The sequence below is a fragment of the Capsicum annuum genome, chromosome 8, assembly GCF_002878395.1.
Source record: "Capsicum annuum cultivar UCD-10X-F1 chromosome 8, UCD10Xv1.1, whole genome shotgun sequence".
Lineage (NCBI taxonomy): Eukaryota > Viridiplantae > Streptophyta > Magnoliopsida > Solanales > Solanaceae > Capsicum > Capsicum annuum.
Genome location: NC_061118.1, coordinates 150,579,683 through 150,585,682, shown reverse-complemented (window position 1 = coordinate 150,585,682; position 6,000 = coordinate 150,579,683). Strand labels below are relative to the sequence as shown.

At 35.0% G+C, this 6,000-nt stretch overlaps 1 pseudogene; it reads left to right on the top strand.

Annotated features, from left to right (window-relative positions):
* The window catches only part of LOC107879298, a 41,001-nt pseudogene extending 38,840 nt beyond the window's left edge, over positions 1-2,161 (top strand).
* The last annotated feature ends 3,839 nt before the right edge of the window (positions 2,162-6,000 follow it).

The window sequence follows — 6,000 nt, the reverse complement described above, 5'->3', positions numbered from 1 at the left end:
TTGGCTGAGCCGTCTCTACTTTCAGATTGGATTGACATCAGCCTGGACGCTTGATGATTTTAAGGTTTCAATCGCCAAGTATATTAGCTCTCCACCAATGTCAGATACCAACTTAAAGGTCTAATTATGGCTAAGCACTGTATACTATTTCACATCGACCCATGTTGAATTGAATATTGTGAAAATTGAAGTACCCCATTCACTAAATGGATTTCTATGTATTTGTTCCCTTTTAATCTTTGGGACAGGTCCTGCATAAGATGAGTGGATTGAGTGCAAAAGCATTAGTAGTACTTCCATGTTATGTTTCACTGGAAGTCGGTCAGTTTGTGATTGCTAAATTGGCAACTCGTAGGTAGTCAACTGTGGTTAGTGGCATTTTCACTTAGTATCAACTATAACCTATCCCACATTAAATTTGGATCTTCTTGTAATGGAGTTAAAAGAAGAGTAGTGTGTCAGTTAGCTAGTAAGCCTGAAACTTTCAAGAATAAAGACGAGGACCACATTGATCAAATATTTAGTGGTTAGCTTTTGCTTCCAATTCTTCAGTTTTGGTACCATTTTCCTTAGTTTTTATTTCTTGGATGGCAATGTTTAATATTACACCTACCGCACATATCTTAAATTGCTTAATTCAAAGCAATTTGCCTTGTAGTTTTCTGTTTTTACGGTTAGTGGATAAGAGTTTTACTCTACGAAACTGGTTAAACAACATAACTGGATGATATCAACAATCATTTGCTATTTTTGTAATGAGTATATTCTTCATATATCATTTGGATTTTGGAGGTTATTTATGGTCATGGCGTATAATCTATGTATGTGGGAAGAGGGAATTCCAAGGGGTATCTTGTCGAAGAATTATGCTTAGACGGTTGGGTCTCTGAACGCTTTTATTTTACTTTCAATAGCTTAAAACTTTTGTAAAGCTTTTTATCAAAGATTATAATGTGAGGAGTTACTCCAAAAGATGGTAATAATACTCTTACATTATATCCCCCCTGCCTTCCAAACGAAGGAATAAGAGGACATACATGGATTATACTGAATCTTATTCCATACTTCCTTTCTAAACTTTATGTTCAACGCGTTTGGGCTTGCCGAGTCATTGAGTATTGAATGTGCATATTTTATCTGCATAGTTTGTCTTTGAGGAGTTACTGGAAAGGGCCAGGGAGAAAGAAGAAAAAGAAGCTAAAAAGCGTAAACGTCTAGCAGATGAGTTCTATGAACTTCTTCATGCATCAAAGGTATAGTAAACAGTTTACGATCTCTGACATTGCAATGGATGGGATCCCATGATATTTCCTTTAAACCATAATCTATTTGTTTGCTGTGGTTGCAGGAAATTACTGCATCATCGAAATGGGAGGACTGCAAATCCCTCTTCGGAGATAGGCAAGTAGCTTCTTTTGCTTTTACTGATCTAGAATTAGTAACACGATTGCAAGGACCATTGGAGAATGATAATTGATATTATTTTCAAGGACCAACTCCTTCAATATTCTAAACAGTAATTCACGTAGTTCTAGAATGTACCTTAGAATAATAGCTGTGTTGAATGATTTGTTGTTTTATATTCCTCAACATTTAGGTAGGCTATTTCCTTATAGTATTAGCATGAATTACCATTTTGCTAAGTGATTTTTAATGTTGAACTTATCCCTCTAGAAATTGGTTGATGTCAATTATTAGTTGTTCCAACACTGGGCGTTTAATAGCTCTAGCAGATAGTTTTTAAAATTCCGATATTTGTGAATGTTTTAGTTTTTTTTTTATTGTTGGCATTTGTAATTGTTTCACGGTTCTGATGGAGTATGCTGCTAAATCTCTAGTTTCAATTTGTCTAGCCTCTTTGGCTTTAAAATGAAATGCTCTGGATTGTTACTTTTTTATTCATAATCTCATGATTCTCATTATGTCGTAACATTGAATGTTAATTTCTTTGCTGTAATTATTTTATAGAATAATGGGTGATGAGGGCTTGCTGCTTGAAATATTTAACAAATTTGTTAATGAACTAAAAGAGAAGGAGCACAAGCATCAAGAGGATAAGGTACTTGAATTACTACAAACCCTTATTCTTCTGCTATTTTCGGGTAGGGGTAGTAGATGTGTGGATGTGATTGTGGTTGATATTGTTTTGCGGAAATTTTGACTTTTTGAGAGTCGCCACTTAATTTTGAAAAGGAATTAAGAAACCTTTAGAGAGTTACTGCAAACGATTCAAAATAGAAAAATCGTTTTAAGTTAGAGATTCTAGATAAGCGGTTCCTATTAACGTTTTGGGAAGATATTATGCACCTAAAATGTCCGCTAACTTGTGGTTATCCGGACTGTTTGAAAATCGTCTTTTGATTAACTTTGAAAAAGTTTATTTTTTGAAAAGAAAAGTGATTTTAGGAATATTTTGCTGTTTATGCAAAACCAGTTTTTTAGTGACTTGACTAAGGATTTTACTAGGTTCGCAAAACACACGTAAAACAAGTAAGCAAATAGAAAAAAGGGAAAGGGGAGAAATAGTGATTTAGGCTTTTAAGCCCAAACGGTCGACCCTGTCCTAATCTAGTTAGGTTTTTGACCCATCTTTCACCTGTCTTAATTTTATGTTTTCGAGCCCTTTTCGGCTTGAGTCTCGCCCCACCTATTTTAAATTTACAACTTTGGCTTCGAGGCCCAAATGAATAAATAAATAAGTCACTAAATAAATAAAAATATAAATAAGTAAATAAATAAATAATGGAAACAATGGATAAATAAATCAATAAAGAAGAAATAACGAGATTTTCAAGTCCCCTTTGCCGCTTCAAAGATGGAACTTTAAACCATTCTTCTTTCGATTCCTCGTATCCATACGCCATGTGATGGATTCTTGGATTTTCTTTTAGGCTTAACTCAGAAGGATAGGCCTCATTGGCCCATTTATGAAATGCAAAGAGAGAAGGGGCCCATTTGAACTCCAAGGAGGTGCATGCAAAGAAAGGAATGAAGAAATTAACATACGTCAAAGATTTTAAAAATTAATAAGCTATAGCATTCCTGCTTCTTTCAAATACACTCATACATAGGTAAAAATTCCACAGGAGCAAAAGTCTATAATGTTTGAAGAAAATGTTCATAATCAATTAAATAAATTTCAACTACAGGAGGAAATAAAGCTTCAACAAGAAATTCTTATGGTCTTTAGCGAAATAAAGAAAATAATTTATCACTTTAATGCCACAAAAGGACCCAATTAAGCATGTCACAAAAAAAAGTTACAACTCCTGGATCATACTACATAAACGATGGATCACAAGCAACGTTCAAATTCCAGAATGCCAAACATAAAAAATTAAAGACTTAATCACTTTGTGCAAGGAATATGATAGCTGAAACTTCAAGAAAAGCAAGGCTGAAATCTTAATGCCTTCGTTACCACTGGGTTAACAAATAAATAAGATTCAAACACTACATAAACCCAATTTTAGGTAATTTAATCATGATACAAGATGCCACAACTTATATGCGAGCAAGAAAAGCAAGAAAGGAAAGAAACATTAACCCGTCAAACTTTAATTTGTTCTCATGAGTCAATTACAGCAAATTGAATTAGCCATGAAGAAAACATAATTCATCCCTATGGTCCACTCTCATATTTTAAAGTAAACTTTCGAATCAAATTAGACTATTGTACATCAAGAGTGGCAAGTCGGAAGGAAATAACATTCGAGTTCTTATTTATTACAATTTCCTGTGTTTGAGCCAAAAAGATATGCAAACAGGCTGCCTAATATCTATTCTTTGAAAATTTTTTTGAATTTCGAAAATACATAAAGATTTTATTCTCCTACTCTATGAACTACAAAGCAACATCGAATATGAGACCAGCAAAATAGTTTCTAAAGTTGAAGAATTAAAGCTAACTAGTAACATTCAGACAGAATAAAATGAGAGAGATCAAGCATGAACGACAACCAATCAAACATGGGCAAGAATGAGTTTTTTAGTAGAACAATATATCAAACACAAAAATCCTATGCCTTCCAGGCCTCTACAGCAGTCATTCCCAGCAAAAAAAAAGTGGAACCACGAAGAAGAAAATGATAACCATAACAAAATTAAAAAGAAATGTGTATTTACCTCTTTTGGAGCAGCAAAATAGGATAACGAGCTGACGATAGGATTCCGACCACCAAAAAACTCACAACTGCTTTGACAGTTCAGACGCACCTCCTAAAAATGTATGTTTCTTAGGCGTAAAGAGAATATTTTTCCCTCTGAGAGCCCCCCTTTCTAACCCCTTTTTTGTTTATTTCTGAATTTTTGAAGATTTTCTCTAACTCCAAATTTTCAACCCAAAACTTTTGAACCCCCTTTGCCTCTAAAATTTCGAACTCCAAAGAGAAAAAAGAGGAGAAACAACAAAGGAAAGGAGAGACAAGTGAAAAAATATTCCAAAATCCCTAAAAAAAAAAAATCCCTTTTTCTTGCTCTAAAGAGAGCTACTTATAGAAGGGGATTGAGGGTTCATTTTTGAAATTCAAAAGATCCGGACCCTAATGAACTGTACCTCTATTTTGATTTTCTTGAACGGAATTCCGAAAAGTGGCCAATAGAAATTGGTGGAAAGGGAATAATCTTCACAAGCCAATGAAAATACTCCACCTATGTATGAATTCGTAAACCTCTATCTGAGAATTTTGGGATTTGAACGTTGGATGAGACACCTAAGTGTGTTTCTAGAAGATTCTCAGTATCTTCTCGTATGAATTCACGTGGAACGCGCATGATCATAAAGAGGAAAAGGAAAACAGGTTGGATTCAGGTGATATGTCCTACTTGAAGTCATCCACACCTGTGGTTTTCATTTAATATTTTCATCCTCTTGAATGCTCTCGACAATGCTTCAAGCAAAAAGTGTTCGTGCTAAACATAATTCATGAAAGAGGTATGCAGTCTTTTACCATATCTCCACGTGAGTTGTGGCCTGAAAAGCGGAGTCATCTCTTCATGTACCTTTTTGGAATGAAATAACCGTCAATACCAAACACAACAACCCTCTTGATTGTTGTATAATTATGACATTTGTCAGTTGAATATGTCTTCAAAGTGGGTGGCCCTTTTGGACACCGGCGATACTTTATGCAGAACGGTCTCTACAACCGTGTAATCTTGTACTGACGTGGAAACCCTTTGGGTACCTATATCATTTGTTGCATAAGGAACGGTAACCTCTCCGGTTATAGTCGATGATCAATTTATAAATTTCCTTTAAATTATCAATCTTTGGATAATCTTATGCATTATTTGATGTTGGATACAAGGCGACTTACAAATATCCTTTTGATTTCTACCTTTTAGGTAATCCTATACATTATCCGAATTTGAATAAGAGATGGCTTAAAGATGTCCCTCCAATCTCTACCTTTCAGGTGTTCCTGCACATCATCCAACCTTGGATGCAATATGAGTTATAGATAATCCCTTAAAATATTAGTCTTTGGGTAATCCTGCACATAATCGATCTTGGATATGACACGGTTTATAGAGAACCCTTGGATGCATCAATTTGATAATCTTCCATATTCTTCGGTAAAGATTTAGTTGCGACTTATGGATAACCTTTGAACTATCGATTTTTGGGCGATCTTGCACACTATCCAGTTAGGATATTGTTGTGGCTTACGGATGACCTACAGGCTATCAACTCATAGGTGATCTTGCACACTATTTTATTTCAAATAATATGACTTATATTGAATGCTGATGATATCCTCGATGCCAGCATTTTCTAGCATGTCAACAGATATTGAATGATGATGATATCCTTAACTCCAGCATTGTGCCTTGCGTGTCAATAGATATATTGAATGCTGATGATATCCTCGACACCAGCGTAGTGTCTAGCACGTCAATAGCTATTGAATGATGATGATATCCTTGACACCAGCGTTGTGTCTTGCGTGTCAACGGATATATTGAATGCTGATGATATCCTCGATGCCAGCGTTGTGT